The sequence below is a fragment of the Pholcus phalangioides genome, unplaced genomic scaffold, assembly GCF_987345545.1.
Source record: "Pholcus phalangioides strain wild (caught in Gottingen) unplaced genomic scaffold, Ppha-v1.0 ptg000004l_1, whole genome shotgun sequence".
NCBI classification, from domain to species: domain Eukaryota; kingdom Metazoa; phylum Arthropoda; class Arachnida; order Araneae; family Pholcidae; genus Pholcus; species Pholcus phalangioides.
In genome coordinates this window covers 42,868,955-42,888,408 of record NW_028301597.1, presented here as the reverse complement: position 1 = coordinate 42,888,408, position 19,454 = coordinate 42,868,955, and the positions used below count along the sequence as shown (strand labels likewise).

The 19,454-nt window shown below is 38.6% G+C and overlaps 1 pseudogene; it reads right to left on the bottom strand.

Annotated features, from left to right (window-relative positions):
• Nucleotides 1-17,726: 17,726 nt before the first annotated feature.
• Nucleotides 17,727-19,179, bottom strand: LOC149087622 (uncharacterized; annotated as a pseudogene).
• Between the last annotated feature and the right edge of the window lie 275 nt (nt 19,180-19,454).

The window sequence follows — 19,454 nt, the reverse complement described above, 5'->3', positions numbered from 1 at the left end:
ACTGTACAAATGACATCGATATACAAGCATACGCGGATGATATGCTGATTACCATAAGTGGAAAAACAGAGAAACAAATCGCATAGAACACCAGGAAGGCAATGGCCATGGTAAATGCCTTTCTTAAAAACACTCACTTGTGGTCAAAACTCCTAAATGCAACTTCATTTGGATTGCATCCAATAATCAAAGGCCACCGGCCATTCATCTCCAAGGCGAATCCATCAAGAAGACAAAATTCTTTTAAATACTTGGGAGTCACCTTGGATAGAAGTCTTTGCTGTCAATCACATCTCAGCTACCTTGAAGAAAAAGCCTTAAACAACCTCGTGCAATTAAGAAGATTCGCCGGCTCCCAATGGGGCATGAGCACCAACTTCAGAAATACATTGTACAAAACTGCGATATGCAGGTCAATAGCCCACGGAGCCTCAGAATGGTATAGAAACCTTTTACCGAAATATACATATAGAAGATAAATGGAATGGCCAATCCTGACGTAGCCAGAGGCCAACTCAGCGTTGGCGTACAATGCCTGATGAAGCATAACTCAATCTACAATACACCGTGTACAAAAAATTGCCCCGCCTCACTGAGAAAATCGTGGCAAATTTACCTTTTTTTACGAAAATGGTAAAACTTTTTTTTTTAATTTTCAACTTTATCAATTTTTACTTCTTCCGATTTTAATGTTTAAATATTTTTGGGTGACTTTTTTAACAATAAAGAGTTAATACTAATGTGTAAGGGGTTTACATAGTTTAGAAAATCTTTGTCTGGTGTTCTTAAGGTGATTTGTACTGATTTTAATACAGATGGCAAATTTGCCTTGTTCGCTAATTTTTTTAACGTATAAATTAAGTTCTCATGTTTCTACAGATAGTGGAACTAGTGACCATGACTGGAGAAACCGCGAGATACTCAGTATCTGCCGCAAGAATCAAAGTAAGCACATCGCGCTGTTAGCCCGTTCGGGTTTGAGGCCGTTCTCGTAAGTACGTAAGCGAATACCGTTCCCTGATTTCAGATGCGTTGTGTATTGTTTATAAAGTATATAACCCAGGCAAAGTTTACACAAAGTAGTCATACACGAGATGCTGGAAGTTAATTAGTTTATTTACACTGTAGTTAATTGAATTAATGCAAATGGTATTCGTCATATTACCATCCTTGTTAAAAAATTATTAATGCATATTCCATTCAAAGATACTTAACAAAACCTTCGGTTGGCCCCCAAAACAATTAAGCTCTTGGCCCTGAACATTATATGACCCGTGATTTTCCATTACATCTCAGTTCGCCCCCAAAACAATTAATTACTAGTACCTACACTATATGTCACATATGGAAGAGAGAATATAATCCATGCATCACTCACCAGGTGAGACCCTTCTCCAGTCTTTAGCCTTTAGCCCCTTAGACACTCATCGCAGCCAAGAAACCGATTCCTCTGATTACAACTCTCGTCTTCACAAGTCATCTCCTTTTCAGTCTAGTTTCGTTACCGCATCGCTCTCAACTCCAAAGTCTCATTCCCCCGTATCCAGATTTTCTCTTCCCTTTAAGATTTCATTTCGGACGTCCCCCGTCCCTTGGAAAACTCCACCCATTTAATTTGATTTGATATTTTACCCATCCTCTCTAAGTTTCTATTCGTTTCTTGAAGGTTTATTCATAAGATTGGCCACTGCCGATCCATCCCTAATTTCTTTGTCCAAGCGACTCTCCCTTCAGGACCCCGAGAACCCCAACGGCCATGGCCTAACCTTTAACCTACATTGAAGCTTCCCATGACTAACACTCGGCATTTTAGATCCTCTGTTACACTTTAATTGCACCCCCCTAAATAAAGGGATTCTACTTCTACTTAAATGGCCGTCATCTATTCTCAATCTTGAAATTTGTCTATTCATTCGTTGGTCCCCTTTATTTTCAACGATTCCCCGCTTTTTCTCCAAGAAAACACTCCTCGGACGATCCCTTTTGCCTAGGGCACCCCTGAAGTACAACCGACCAGATGCTTTGTGACGGTAACTAAAAGATTCCCTAATGAATGGCGGTTGCCCCATCTACTTACATCGGCCTGTGATTGTATTTCTGTTTAATTGGGACTATGTTCCCACCGCTTGGACAAAGCTTCTTCCATCGGCATGACGCCGCTTACTTTAAACCCTCAAGAAACATGTCTACCATCCATAGAGAAACATCCATTCTTATTTACGTTCCTATTGTTCAATTATTTGTTTGCTGTACTATAGTATATCGGTTACTGTCGCCTGCTATCGGTGCCTGACCTACAGTTGTAAATAGTTAAATCCAAAAATCAAATTTAAATACTCCCAAACTATCAATTTTAAATATATCTGAAAATAATAATTTTAAATATTCCCTCTATTCCCTATTTCTATTTTAACTAGCACAAGCTAGTTAACAGCACCCCCCACCCCAACGGTGAGGGGGGGGGAACACGGACATTTCCGGCGAAAAAACATAATTTATGAATACCTCAAAGATCACATGTAATGCATCGTAATTAAAATTATGTAAATCGAAGAATCAAATGAATCAAGTGAAAGCGTGTGCAACGGTTTCTGATAATGAACAATGAGATCAAGAATAATGTTTTCTGATGGTGTTAAACCATTTTTGTACATTATTAGTTAATAAAGCAGTTGGAAGAAGAAAAAAAAAGTGGCAATGTCGTCGCGGTTGACGGTACATTTAATGTTTCATGTTCACTGTATGAAACGTTCAATTCGAAAAATACTATATATTTATGAATTTACTTATTCTTCAGAACGAGGTGTTTTTTTCAAGCTTTACTTGATACAATATATTATCAACTGCAAATGACTACGCGCTATGCTCATAGCGGTGAATTAGTATGAGTTTACCTACGAAGAGATGGTAGTTCAGAATTGCCTAATTGTTTGGGATTGCTATGTGTACATCTACTTATACTTACTTCCTATTTATGAAAAAATATATATAATTCTGTCAAACTCAACTGCGATAAACGGCTTTTTCTCAACAAAATATATGAAGGAAACAGGTTTTTTTAATCTGTTCCTTGAAACACGTCTCAGTTTTTGTAGTTGTGGCTCCTGACGTGGTGTTCGAATAGTCACAGTGACGGATTTGCATCGCGAGTACCCGGATTCAAGTCCATCTACCATTGGCATAGTGATGGTCGACTGCAGTTTGTTTGTTTTTCTGTGGTTCCTAACTTCTGATTCGAAATTTTATACCCCAAGATTATCGGCAATCATTCGATAAATTGCGATTAGGTATATTCTTATGGGATGGACGGCTATACACCGCCATCTTATAATCCCGTTTATAATTTTGATTGCCCATTGGCGTTGATTGTTTAGATTTTATTTACTTATTATATGACTTCAGGAGTTGACTATCAATTTTTATGTAAATTATTTTATTTCGCTGCCTTTGTCTGAGGTGGTCATGTTATGTTGCTTTTAATAAAACTTTCCGGATACACCTATTCTTCGGGAACGCTTCGATATCTCTCTGAGATGGGAAGCGGGGAGTGCTCGGTCTTCAAAGGTCAAAGTTTCCTAACTTCTAGGTGCGAATGTGAGCCGATATCCTCGTTAAAAGTCTGGCCACAGAGAGCAACTACAACGATACAATTATTCAATCATTACACAACACTTATAGTTAGAGAATTGGAAGCAGTTTGCAGCATTACACAGAAACAGACTTAACGTTAGGTACACAAGAACATATATACACATTTTCCAGTATGGCCAGGTCTTCTTCGACCACCTGGTAAAATCTCTTCATTGAAACAGACCGGCGGTCCTTGCTCTGTTTCGAAGGAGGAGATGGTTGAGTCGGGTATATGCCTCCGCGAAATATGCATAATTTTTAGTTGCAATGCTGTAATTCTTCCGGTTGCAACGGTAGTAAATTGCGTCATGGTGAGAGAAAGGGGGTTTTTGATGGCTTCGAATGAGAGAAAGTAGGAATTGAAAGCCCAGGAGTGAGCAATATTGGCGACATTGAGATGGTCAGCTAAAGATGTTTTTCTGTGGTTCTTTAACTTCGAGGATTGAATGTGAGCCGGTCTCAATATTTGGAAAAGTCTCACCACAGACAATTTTCATACCTTCAGCACGATACCTACATAAATTAAAAATTCTGGTACTTGCCATTTCCACTCAAAACGTGGAAGACACACGACACTACCAGTCGGACACGAAACACTCTTCAATGTGACAACATAAATATATGATGGCCATGTGTGTACATACACTCACACCACGTTCCGGCTTGCACTAATTTCTTAGAACTCATCGGAGGAGTACGAGATGCATGTGAAGTCAAATTGCATGCGTAGACAATGCATCTAATTTTCTGCGTTCGTTGTGTTCGCGAGAAAAGTCTAACGCCATGAATTAGGAAATTTGTTTGAAGTGGAACGTCCCTTAACATACACTCCCTTTTAGCGGACACCTCTTGTTAACAAACAATACTTTTAAATTATGTCACCCTTCCTCAATGCATTTTACCCACCCGTTAACAAACACTCCCCGTTAGTGGACAAAATTTTTGGCCTCAAGAGCCTCTGCTATCGAGAATTTATAATACTTTTACTTACAAGTTCAGTCTTAGGTATAATTCAATTCTGTTAGATAAAGACACTTCATATACATGTACTTCATGTGAGATAAAGATTATTGACAACATAGATTTTAGAAATATTTTCCAATATATATCATCACTGGAGCCCAGATTATATGCAGACGCACATGCCTTTGATTTTATTTAGCATTAATGCATATAAATGCATAAATTCAAAGAATTTTCAGAAAAAAATCATATTTTTGAATGTTTATTTCTTAATCTGTTTTCTCAATAATTTTTTCAAATAAATATTGCTTTTAATACTGTATTTCCATGAAATCGCCATACATATACATAACTGTCAAAAACAAAAATATACGTAATTGTGTCAAACCAAAATAATTGATATTAAAACGTTAATTATTTTCACCCGGGAAGACACGCCGCTTAGACATTTAAGGAAGCATATTCATTTCACGAACTTCATTAAACTTAACATTATTCGATACTTTCACAGTTTTAAAATGTAAGGTAGACGGCAGCACGAAACAAGCGCAACTCGTCAACGTAAGTTCGTTATAGACACACATATACTCAGAACAAACATTCCAGCATGTGCCAGGGGATAGTCAGTTTATAGGGATAGTAGTATAGGGATATATGTTGGGACAATCAATTTATTCTTTCCGGTATACATGGTGTTGATTTACCCATACACGAACATGATGAAATGACAAATTTCAACGTGTTGCAGGAGTGTGATGGTACTCTTCTTAAACAACTACAGCACGCAAAGTTTGTTGTGGTAAAGTGCTTGCGAATAAAAAGCACGCGTCAAGCACACGATGTCGGTAAACTCACTAACTTGTCAGGAGAAGGGGGGAGGTTGAGTTGTCGTACATGCGACTGACAAAGGGAAATTTTTCCCCCAAACGTACCTGATGAAGCATAAGTCAATGTACAAAATATCCTTACTAAGAAAATCGTGGCAAATTTACCTTTTCTTACAAAAATGGCAAAATGTTTTTCGAATATCCAAGTTTATCAATTTCTATATCTTCCGATTTTAATCTTTAAATATTTTGGGGTGGCCTTTTTTTTAACAATAAAGAGTTAATACCAATGTATAAGGGAGTTTCATAGTTTAAACAATCTTTTTAAGGAGATTTTTGTACTGATTTTGACACAGATGGCAAAGTTGCCTAGTTTCCAAGGTAACTTTGCCAACCCTACTTTTTTTTCACTTATAAATCTTTACTCAAGTTGTCATGTTTCTACAGGTAGTGAAACTAGAGGCCATGACTTGAGAGACTAGAGGAACCTCGAGACACTCAGTACCTGTTCTCTTCCCCCCCCCCCCGCCGGTCAGGGGAAAATTCAAACACCTCCGGGGCAAAACCATAATTTATTAATAACTCGAAAATCACATGCAATGCATCGTAATTAAAATCATGTAAATCGAAAATTCAGATGAATAAAGGGTGCTGATATTGAACAGAGATCAAGACTAATGTTTTTTGATGGTTTTATAGCATTTTCGTACATTATTAGTCAATAAAGCAGGCGAAAGAAGAAAAAATTGGCAATGTTGTCACGGTTGACGGTACATTTAATGCTTCATGTTCACTGTATGAAACGTTCAATTCGAAAAATACTATATATTTATGAATTTACTTATTCTTCAGAACGAGGTGTTTTTTTCAAGCTTTACTTGATACAATATATTATCAACTGCAAATGACTGCGCGCTACCCTCATAGCAGTGAATTAGTATGTGTTTACCTAGGAAGAGATGATAGTTCAGAATTGCCTAATTGTTTGGGAATGCTATGTGTACAATCTACTTATACTTACTTCCTATTTATGAAAAAATATATATAATTCTGTCAAACTCAACTGCGATAAACGGCTTTTTCTCAACACAATATATGAAGGAAACAGGTTTTTTTAATCTGTTCCTTGAAACACGTCTCAGTTTTCGTAGTTGTGGCTGCTGACGTGGTGTTAGAATAGTCACAGCGACGGATTCGCATCGCGAGGACCCGGGTTCAAGTCCATCTACCATTGGCATAGTGATGGTCGACTGCAGGTTGTTTGTTTTTCTGTGGCTCCCAACTTCTAGGTGCGAATGGGAGCCGATATCTTCGTTAAAAGTCTCGCCACAGAGAGCAACTACAACGATACAATTATTCAATCATTACACATCACTTATAGTTAGAGAATTGGAAGCAGTTTGCAGCATTACACAGAAACAGGCTTAACATTAGGTACACAAGAACATATATACATAGTTTCCAGTATGCCCAAGTCTTCTTCGACCACCTGGTAAAATCTCTTCATTGAAACAGAGCGGCGGTCCTTGATCTGTTTGGAAGGAGGAGATGGTTGAGTCGGGTATATGCCTCCGCGAAATATGCATAACTTTTAGTTGCAATGCTGTAATTCTTCCGGTTGCAACGGTAGTAAATTGCGTCATGGTGAGAGAAAGAGGGTTTTTGATGGCTTCGAATGAGAGAGAGTAAGAATTGAAAGCCCAGGAGTGAGCGACATTGAGATTGTCGGCTTAAGATGCTCTTCTGTGTTTCTTTAACTTCGAGAATTCAATGTGAGCCGGCCTCAATATTTGGAAAAGTCTCACCACAGACAACTTTCATACCTTCAGCACGATACCTACATAAAATAAAAATTCTGGCACCTGCCACTTCCACTCAAAATGTGGAAGACACATGACACTACTAGTCGAACCCGAAACACTCTTAAATGTGACAACATAAATACGTGATGGTCATGTGTATATACACACACACCACGTTCCGGCATTCAAATTTGTTTGGAATTGAACGTTACGTAACACACATTCCCTCTTAGCGGACACCTCGTGTTAAGAAACAATTCTTTAAAATTCTGTCACCCTTTCTGAGTGGATTTTACAACCCGTTAACGAACACACCCCGTCAGTGGACAAAATGTTTGGCCTAAAGAGCCTCTGCTATCGAGAATTTATAATACTTTTACTTACAAGATCCACCTTAGGTATAATGTAAATTCTGTTAGATAAAGACACTTCATATACATGTACTTCATGTGAGATAAAGATTATTGACAACATAGATTTTAGAAATATTTTCCAATATATATCATCACTGGAGCCCAGATTATATGCAGACGCACATGCATTTGATTTTATTTAGCATTAATGCATATAAATGCATAAATTCAAAGAATTTTCAGAAAAAATTCATATTTTTGAATGTTTATTTCTTAATCTGTTTTCTCAATAATTTTTCAAATAAATATTGCTTTTAATACTGTATTTCCATGAAATCGCCATACATATACATAACTGTCAAAAACAAAAATATACGTAATTGTGTCAAACCAAAATAATTGATATTAAAACGTTAATTATTTTCACCCGGGAAGACACGCCGCTTAGACATTTAAGGAAGCATATTCATTTCACGAACTTCATTAAACTTAACATTATTCGATACTTTCACAGTTTTAAAATGTAAGGTAGACGGCAGCACGAAACAAGCGCAACTCGTCAACGTAAGTTCGTTATAGACACACATATACTCAGAACAAACATTCCAGCATGTGCCGGGGGATAGTCAATTTATAGGTATAGTAGTATAGGGATATATGTTGGGACAATCAATTTATTCTTTCCGGTATACATGGTATTGATTTACCCATACACGAACATGATGAAATGACAAATTTCAACGTGTTGCAGGAGTGTGATGGTACTCTTCTTAAACAACTACAGCACGCAAAGTTTGTTGTGGTAAAGTGCTTGCGAATAAAAAGCACGCGTCAAGCACACGATGTCGGTAAACTCACTAACTTGTCAGGAGTAGGGTGAGGTTGAGTTGTCGTACATGCGACTGACAAAGGGAAATTTTTCCCCCAAACGTACCTGATGAAGCATAACTCAATGTACAATATATTGGCCCTCCTTACTAAGAAAATCGTGGCAAATTTACCTTTTCTTACAAAAATGGCAAAATTTTTTTCGAATATCCAAGTTTATCAATTTCTATATCTTCCGATTTTAATCTTTAAATATTTTTTGGGGTGGCTTTTTTTTTAACAATAAAGAGTTAATACCAATGTATAAGGGAGTTTCATAGTTTAAACAATCTTTTTAAGGAGATTTTTGTACTGATTTTGACACAGATGGCAAAGTTGCCTAGTTTCCAAGGTAACTTTGCCAACGCTATTTTTTTTTTCACTTATAAATCTTTACTCAAGTTGTCATGTAAATCGAAAATTCAGATGAATAAAGGGTGCTGATATTGAACAGAGATCAAGACTAATGTTTTTTGATGGTTTTATAGCATTTTCGTACATTATTAGTCAATAAAGCAGGCGAAAGAAGAAAAAATTGGCAATGTTGTCACGGTTGACGGTACATTTAATGCTTCATGTTCACTGTATGAAACGTTCAATTCGAAAAATACTATATATTTATGAATTTACTTATTCTTCAGAACGAGGTGTTTTTTTCAAGCTTTACTTGATACAATATATTATCAACTGCAAATGACTGCGCGCTACCCTCATAGCAGTGAATTAGTATGTGTTTACCTAGGAAGAGATGATAGTTCAGAATTGCCTAATTGTTTAGGAATGCTATGTGTACAATCTACTTATACTTACTTCCTATTTATGAAAAAATATATATAATTCTGTCAAACTCAACTGCGATAAACGGCTTTTTCTCAACAAAATATATGAAGGAAACAGGTTTTTTTAATCTGTTCCTTGAAACACGTCTCAGTTTTCGTAGTTGTGGCTGCTGACGTGGTGTTAGAATAGTCACAGCGACGGATTTGCATCGCGAGGACCCGGGTTCAAGTCCTACGATTGGCATAGTGATGGTCGACTGCAGGTTGTTTGTTTTTCTGTGGCTCCCAACTTCTAGGTGCGAATGGGAGCCGATATCTTCGTTAAAAGTCTCGCCACAGAGAGCAACTACAACGATACAATTATTCAATCATTACACATCACTTATAGTTAGAGAATTGGAAGCAGTTTGCAGCATTACACAGAAACAGGCTTAACATTAGGTACACAAGAACATATATACATAGTTTCCAGTATGCCCAAGTCTTCTTCGACCACCTGGTAAAATCTCTTCATTGAAACAGAGCGGCGGTCCTTGATCTGTTTGGAAGGAGGAGATGGTTGAGTCGGGTATATGCCTCCGCGAAATATGCATAACTTTTAGTTGCAATGCTGTAATTCTTCCGGTTGCAACGGTAGTAAATTGCGTCATGGTGAGAGAAAGAGGGTTTTTGATGGCTTCGAATGAGAGAGAGTAAGAATTGAAAGCCCAGGAGTGAGCAATATTGGCGACATTGAGATTGTCGGCTTAAGATGCTCTTCTGTGTTTCTTTAACTTCGAGAATTCAATGTGAGCCGGCCTCAATATTTGGAAAAGTCTCACCACAGACAACTTTCATACCTTCAGCACGATACCTACATAAAATAAAAATTCTGGCACCTGCCATTTCCACTCAAAACGTGGAAGACACACGACACTGCCAGTCGGACACGAAACACTCTTCAATGTGACAACATAAATATATGATGGCCATGTGTGTACATACACACACACCACGTTCCGGCATGCACTAATTTCTAAGAAATCATTGGAGAAGAAAGAGATTCATGTGCGGTAAAATAACATTCGTATGAGAGTGCATCTAATTTTCTGCGTTTGTTGTGTTCGCGAGAAAAGTCTAACGCCATGAATTAGGAAATTTGTTTGAAGTGGAACGTCCCTCAACATACACTCCCTTTTAGCGGAACCTTCTTGTTAACAAACAATACTTTTAAATTATGTCACCCTTCCTCAATGCATTTTACCCACCCGTTAACAAACACTCCTCGTTAGTGGACAAAATTTTTGGCCTCAAGAGCCTCTGCTATCGAGAATTTATAATACTTTTACTTACAATTTGCCCCTTAGGTATAATTCATTTCTGTTAGATAAAGACACTTCATATACATGTACTTCATGTGAGGTAAAGATTATTGACAACATAGATTTTAGAAATATTTTCCAATATATATCATCACTGGAGCCCAGATTATATGCAGACGCACATGCCTTTGATTTTATTTAGCATTAATGCATATAAATGCATAAATTCAAAGAATTTTCAGAAAAAAATCATATTTTTGAATGTTTATTTCTTAATCTGTTTTCTCAATAATTTTCCAAATAAATATTGCTTTTAATACTGTTTTTCCATGAAATCGCCATACATATACATAACTGTCAAAAACAAAAATATACATAATTGTGTCAAACCAAAATAATTGATATTAAATTATTAATTATTTTCACTCGGGATGACAAGCAGCTTAGACATTTAAGGGAGCATATTCATTTCACGAACTTCATTAAACTTAACATTATTCGATACTTTCACAGTTTTAAAGCGTAAGGTAGACGGCAGCACGAAACAAGCGCAACTCGTCAACGTAAGTACGTTGTAGGGACACACATATACTCAGAACAAACATTCCAGCATGTGCCAGGGGATAGTCAATTTATAGGTATAGTAGTATAGGGATATATGTTGGGACAATCAATTTATTCTTTCCGGTATAGATGGTGTTGATTTACCCATACACGAACATGATGAAATGACAAATTTCAACGTGTTGCAGGAGGTTGACTTCTTAAACAACTACAGCACGCAAAGCTTGCTGTGGTAAAGTGTTTGCGAGAAAAAAAAAGCAAGCACAAGCACACGATGTCGGTAAACTCACTAAATTGTCAGGAGAAGGGGGGAGATTGAGTTGTCGTACATGCGACTGACAAAGGGAAATTTTTCCCCATACGTACCTGATGAAGCATAAGTCAATGTACAAAATATCCTTACTAAGAAAATCGTGGCAAATTTACCTTTTCTTACAAAAATGGCAAAATTTTTTTCGAATATCCAAGTTTATCAATTTCTATATCTTCCGATTTTAATCTTTAAATATTTTTTGGGGTGGCTTTTTTTTAACAATAAATAGTTAATACCAATGTATAAGGGAGTTTCATAGTTTAAACAATCTTTTTAAGGAGATTTTTGTACTGATTTTGACACAGATGACAAAGTTGCCTAGTTTCCAAGGTAACTTTGCCGACGCTACTTTTTTTTAACTTATAAATCTTTACTCAAATTGTCATGTTTCAAGAGATAGTGAAACTAGAGGCCATGACTTGAGAGACTAGTGGAACCTCGAGACACTCAGTACCTGTCGCAAGAAACAAAGTAAGCACTCCCCCCCCCCCCCCGGTCAGGGGAAAATTCAAGCATCTCCGGGGCAAAACCATAATAGCCGAAGTGTGTTTCTCGCCAAGCGAGATCAAATCTTGCCGAACATCGGCGGCTTGGCGGGATATACAACAGAGTATCCCCAAGCGCAAATTGAGTCACGTGCAGCGTTCGCGAGTGGGCGGGACCCGAGTGCGATGACGTCAACACGCCCCACGCGTAACGAGGGGATGCGCATATTTTAACGCGTTCCCAGTGCACGAGCGTTTTCGAAAGGAAACGATTTCGGGGGACTGGAACCTTGTCATTTGGGAGGCTCCCGGATCCTGGATTATTGGTCATTAAAGTTGACATTAATGAAGACATAACATTAATTAAAAAGAAAATGCTAGTATGCGCTGAAAATATGCATTAAAATACCGTTTATAAAAACGTGAATACAAAGAAATAAAAAATTAGGATTGATGACAATTCAAAATTAGCGAATAATTGAAAAAATATTGAAAATTCAGATGTTTCTGATGAATTATTCCTTAAAAAAACGAAAAAGGTACATGAATTAATGAAAACTTTACATTAATTAATCAAAATTGAAAATGGATAAAAATTAAGATAAATTTAGGAGGGATAAAAATTTTAATGAAAATTCAGGGCTTACGAAAATTGATGAAAATATAAAATTCAAAATTTAGAATGAATCACACAATAAACTTAATTATTAGATTATTATATAATTAACAGAAATTGGAATAAATTAATATTCCGAAATTAATTTCCGATATTAATCCCATAATGAATGAAATTCGGAACTTGTGAAAAGTTAAAACAAATGAAACGATTGATCACAATTTAAAATTAATAAATAATTCCAAAACTGCTGGAAATTCATATTTAAGAGAAATAGATTAATGAAACACTAGAATTAGTGAAATTAATAATTAAATTTGAGATTTAATGAAATATTATTCCTCTATCGATCGATTAAATATAATTAATGAATATTCGGAATTAAAGCCGAATTCGGAAATTTAATGGAAAATATTTCGTAGGCTATTGAAAAAAGCAAAAGTGGATTTCTTTTCTCTAAAAATTAATGAAAATTCAGAATTAATGACAAATTTTTAAATTTGGAATCACAAAATTAGTGAAAATTTCGTGTATCAATGAAAATCCCGAAATTAATGAATCAAATAATGAATTCCGAAATTGATGAATCCCATAATGAATTCCGAAAAATAACTCCATAATGAATTAAAATTTAGAGTTAATGAAAGACCTTGGAAAGAACAATAATATTTAATAAAAACTCAGAAAGAAAGAAAATAATTCAGGAAATAATTATAGAAATAATTGATAATATATGTAAATAACGTTGATATTAAACAACATTTTTCATAAGAGAATACGAACTCTATCAAAATGACGGTTTAATTTTTAAAAAACCCCTACCGAATACGAGGAATCGTGCGCGCGGGACACGAAAATCTGCGGCTCAACAGCAGCGCTAACGATTGCGCGCGTACACGCGCTTATCGTAGTGTCACCTCGTGTCTCAATTTGCGCTGTCCCTCTGATTTCCGTTGGCTGCAAAACAGAGTGCTGCCCTGCTTCGTGTCGCGAACGCTGCACGCGGCTCAATTTGCGCTTTGCCTATTAGTAGTAGTAAGTGAGTCTTTCAGGAAAATTAACTTTTCTTCCTGATCTTGTCACGGTGTTTTTATGTTTTACAATATTGGTGTCAGTTGTTTTGGGAACAACCATTGAGGGACTTGGCAGAGTCGGTGGTCGAATATTCTCGTTTAGGTTTTTCACTTATCTTGATAACGAATTTCTTGTTGTCGCGTTCCATTACCTCATACGGTCCTGAGTAGGGAGGCGTTAGAGAGGGACGGATGTTGTCCACGCGAAGAAAGACATGCGAACAAGACGATAAATCCTTGTGAATGTACACACTTCTTGTGTTGCGACCAGAGGAAGGGAGAGGTGATAGCTTACGCATAATCTCACGCAAACGCGAAACGTAGTTTGAGTCAGCTGTTTCCCTATATGCCTCGGGAGAAAGTAGGTCAGCTGTAAGACGAAGTGTTGTACCGTAAACAAGCTCGGCGCTTGTGGCTTGAATGTCGTTTTTGTAAGCAACTCGCAATCCTAGCAGAACTATTGGTAATGATTCTGTGCATCGAGTGTTGTTGTCGGTTTCGACGGCACTTTTCAGAGTGCGATGAAATCTTTCGATCACACCATTTGATTGAGGATGGTATGCAGTTGTATGTATTCTGTGAGTGCCGAGGATTGCGTTCAACTCACGAAAAAGTGTGGATTCAAAGTTTCGTCCATGATCGGTTGTGATGGTAACAGGAGTTCCGAATCTTGACACCCATCCATGAATGAGAGCTTTAGCTGTAGTTTCAGCTGTCATGTCTTGCGTTGGTATACATTCTGTCCATCTGGTAAAGCGATCGATGATGGTCATACAGTATTGGTACCCTTCGGATGGTGGCAGAGGTCCAATGAAGTCGATTTGGATGTGGGTAAAGCGAGTGTCTGGCATAGCGAATGTTCCCAGAGGAGAATATATTGTTTTACGATTTGCAAAGATGAATCGGTTGATGCCAAAATGTTTTGCAATTCCTCGTCTTGGATTTGAGCGTCAGATAGTTCCTTGTAATTCAATGGTGGTAGTTTAGATAGAGCGTTGATCTCGATCCTGGAGAGAGCATCTGCGACAATGTTGTCTTTCCCCTGGATATGCTGAATGTTCGCAGGGAATTGCGAGATGAAGTCCAAATGCCTGAGCTGTCTAGGACAGTGGTTCCCAACCTTTTTTAGTCCGCGTACCCCCAGCTGGCTCGGTTCCTTTCCGCGTACCCCCAACCCCGAATCCTCCAGACTCCCCCCACCCCCTCCAATCTGTTTCACCCATTACAGTTTTCGAAAAAAATTCAAAAAAAGGTACATGTTGAATTAAATTAAATGGTCTATTTTTTTCATTATTCAGATTTTTTTATTTTTCAAGTAAGGAAACAAATTAACACAAAGATTGGGAAAGAAATTAATGTGATGTTTGGGACTGTATTGAATTACAAAGTTTTGAAAAATTAAGCTCAAACGAGGATTAATACAAACTCAAATCCGCGATCTTCAGAGGGGTATCTGATGGGAGCTCTAGCAATTTCTCCTTTTCTGGAATCGACAATAAAGCCGGTTCAAAATACTTTGAAAGGATTAGATATCCACCGAACACCCATTTCGGACTCTGAAAAATATTTTTCAAACTAGGATTTTAATCCCTAGGCCGACTGTTAAATTTTGCTCAGCTTGTGACAAGAAATTGTGAAGTGTTTCAAACACTTCCTGAAAAAAAAGGTCACCTCTTGCCGAAGTTCAAGCAGATACGTCAGGACTTAACCCCGGGACAACCACCTAACTTCGGTGTGCAAAAGCAAACCGTTGTGAAGGATGTCCATGTCTTCACACGACAATTTAAACAACCTGTAGTTGGTAGAATTCACCTTGACAAAGTTGACATCCTTGACCGCTTCATCAAGAACGTTTCGTAAATTTGGAGACAACGGTTTCGATGCAGGGATCTATCTGTGAATATAGTAGAGAGTCCATTTCATTTTGTGAGCGACTTCTGCCACGACGGCCTGAGTAGCAACCTTCCATGGATTTTCCTAAATCTGTTGTAAGCCCAATGCATTTTGATCATTAAATTATTTTTCAAGGAAATAATGAGTAATTGCTTCAAATAAGTCTTTAACAGTCGTACGACCCCTTCAATGGGTGACAAATAAAAAGATTTACTTCGAATTCTCTTTCAAGTACTTAGCAATTACAAGTAGCACAGAATATTGCGCAACGTCGGTACTTTCGTCAAACTTGGATAGACAAAAAATTCACAACCTTTGACGTTGCTTATGACTGTGCTCTCAACATCGTCTGACATATCCTGTATTCTTCGACCGTATTACTTGACAGAGATATTAAACTTATTATAAGAGCACTTTCCTCTGCAAACATGCATCTGAAAGCATATTTTCACCAATAGTGTGATTTTTTTCTCGTCTTGCAATACGATAGCTAATACAAATACAACGCCACAACAGGCAAAATGCCCAACGAGGTGGCTGAAAAAAATGTAGTAGGAGGTTTCGGTAGCTTTGGCAGAATCACTTTTGGAAGATTCAAAATATGTTTACAGGTGCACGGTATTTCATTTTTGTGTTTCAGTACGCTTCCGCACATATCTAGTTTTTAGCCACTGATCCATAGCGCAAATCACGTGAGTAGTAGGTGCTTGGTAGAAAATTGCGGGAGTAATACGCACACGCCTCAGTACAAACGCCCACAACAAAAGTTAAACACAACACTAATTAATTCTTCTCTTTTATGCACAGCCCGGCATTGTCAACAATCAAATCTAAAACGCCGAAGAAAAGTGAACCGAGAGGGAATCCGTGAATCCGTGTCATAGGTTAGGGAGGGCAGGACAAGGGAAGACCGAACCTTCCAGCGAACAAACCATTACCCCCACATTACGGAGTAGGGCCCTTAGGCTGGGACCTTTTTCGGGCCCCCCCCCCCGGTTAGACTTTTCACGGGCCTCTTCTGTGGTTAAATTATAGCGTGAAAAGTAAAAAAATGATGAAAACTGTCCCGGGCCCCAGGGCTAGAGTCCTGTCAGCCCCCCCCCCCTTTGTGGGGGCCACGAACGCAACCAGTCTGTTATAGATATTACAACTGGCAATATTAGTAAAAAACCTCTACCTACTTTTAAAAATTCTTTTTAATGTTTTTTTAATCATTTTGCTCTTTTTTCAGATAGATGGCCGCCATTACTATTTTTTTTCGCGTACCCCCGGTTGGGAACCGCTGGTCTAGGAGAACATTTATCAGGTTTCTGCTGAAATGCAAAAGTAAGAGGCTTTTGATCGGTATATATGGTGAACTCTCGTCCTTCAAGCATGTGCCTGAATCGACGGACACATGTGTAGATGGCTAACAACTCTCGGTCGTCGGTTGACCACTTTTTTTGAATTGTTGTCAGCTTCATCGACAAAAATGCAATGGGATTCCATCGATTGTCATGATATTGCATGAGAGATCCACCGATGGCAACGTCAGACGCATCAGTCCACAAACTGATTGGGGCATCTGGATTTGGATGGTGAAGTAGAGTTGCTTCAGCCAATGCAGATTTCGCTTTGTCGGCATGTCTCATCCCACGGAAGAGGTTCTTCACACTTTTTGCGTTGGGGCTTTTTGCTGTTTTGTCGGCCTTCTAACAATTTCACTAAAGGTACCCAGATAAGACAGCCTTCGGAATGAAGCGACGGTAGAAGTTGAAAAGTCCCAAGAATTTTCTGAGTTGTGTGAGAGTGGATGGCGCAGGATATTTTGTGATGGCTTCCACTTGATCTGGAAGAGGCTTGATGCCAGTCGGCGATACCTGTACTCCAAGAAAGTCAACTGTGGAAAGTCCAAACACGCACTTGGAAGGCTTCAGCGAGAGACCATAGTCGTTGAGTCACTGAAAGAGTGCTCTTAGATGATGAAGGTGCTCCTCAGGTGATGACGATGCAATGAGAATGTCATCAACAAAAGCATACGTGAATGGAAGATCGCGCAACACTTCATCGATAAAACGTTGGAAAGTAGATGCCGCATTGCACAGACCAAACGGCATTCGTGTGTACTCGAAGAGACCAAATGGTGTTGTGATGGCCGTTTTGTGTATGTGGTTGGGAAAAACTTGGAATTTGGTGATATGCGGAAACTAAATCTACGTGAGAAAAAATATTTTTCCCGTGAAGTTCTGCAGTGAAGTCTTGAATGTTCGGGACGCTGTATTTATCCTTGATGGTACGAACATTTAGGGCTCTGTAGTCTCCTACTGGTCGCCAATACAAAGAATTTTTCTTCGGGACCATGTGTAGAGGAGAAGAGGAAACTGCTCTTGGAAGGTTGAATACGACCGAGATTAAGCATTTCTTGAAAAGCTGATTTGGTCAGTTTCATTTTAGCTGGATCCAGCCTGCGAGCTTTAGCAGAGACTGGTGCCCCAGAAGTTTCAATGTAATGCATGGTATTGTGCTTAATGGGCTGGTCGGGAAGCGGTGGCTTCGTGATATCGGGAAATTCAAGTAGTAATTTGTGATAGATGCTATCTTCCGATACCACTTTAACAGAGTGAAGATCCGCGTTATTTAAATGTCCCGAAACTTCTAATTTGGTATTTAAATCAACTAATTTTCTACTTCTAAAATCGGGTAATAAGTTGAAATAATGAAGGAAGTCTGCTCCAATGATCGCACATGACACATCACAAATGAAAAACGAAAACACAAACGGTTTCCTAAGGCCTAAATTTAAGGTGAGTAATTTGCGGCCACATACTTTAATTCCGGTGCCGTTTGTAGCTTTGAAATTTTGAATCGGTGCTAATTTGAAATCAGTTTTGGTTGCCGGTATAAGAGAACAGTCACTACCAGTATCAACGAGAAAGCGAATGTTCGTTTTACGATCGCGAATGAATAGGCGACGGGAACTTACCGGCAAGTGGCATGTCGCCGCTACCCCCTGATAGGAGCATGGCTTTGTACACTTCCTCGCGTTGGAACGGAACTTGCGATGATACCAATATACGTCAGAAACACTCGTGGGACTTTTCCGTCGAAAACGGGACTGGTTTCGATCACGAGAATGACTCCTGGCTCGTCTCAAGACAGCAACTTCTTTCCGCAGTTGTTGTAAAGTATTTCCTCCATCAGCTCAGAATTCAAGGAAGCTGCACTAGCTTGAGGGATTGATGGCTTCGCAACTTCCTTGATTTCGATCGGCGTTGACTTCAGGATGCGATCCGCGACTTCAGCTGCTTTCTGTGGTGTGAGTGGCTGTATGACAGCTAGAATCGAAGTAACATTCGGCGGAAGCTGCTGTAGGAACAGTTCCAAAAGAAGAGAGTCGGCAATGTTGTGATTTTCCGCACGACGCTGCATGATTCGGAGAAGTTCGGACGGTTTCCTTTCACCTAGCTGTTTGTTCCCCGGAGAGGAGACATCGGATTTCTTGCGTTTTCGATTCACCGCATCGTTCGATGATGAGCGCTTTCAGTTTTTCATACGGGCTGACTTTCCCGCGCTGCATGATGAAATCGCGTACCAACGCAGTGGTTGTACATAGTTTTTGATTCCGTTATCGGCTTCGGTGTTGCGAGTTCGAAGGTAGCTTCGCACATTTCAAACCACAAGGCGGGATCCGACGCGGTAAAAATTGGTATCCTTATCGCTGACGCTTCTGCCATGTCGAAAAAGGAAAATGATCCCGTGAAACCATGAGGCGAATGAGAAACGATGAAGAAATTCTTCACATACCTAAAAGGCTACGTCTTGCTCACCATTATCCTGTTGGTGAGTGATGGAGGAGTTGAGAAAAATCATGGTTATGCCAGTTAAATAAAATATTTATTACTATATAATTTATAACTTGACAAAATTCAGGACGGTTGTTATTGCGTGTTCATTCCGCGGTTACTGCCTGCGGAAGTGTGTTCCTCGCCAAGCGAGATCAAATCTTGCC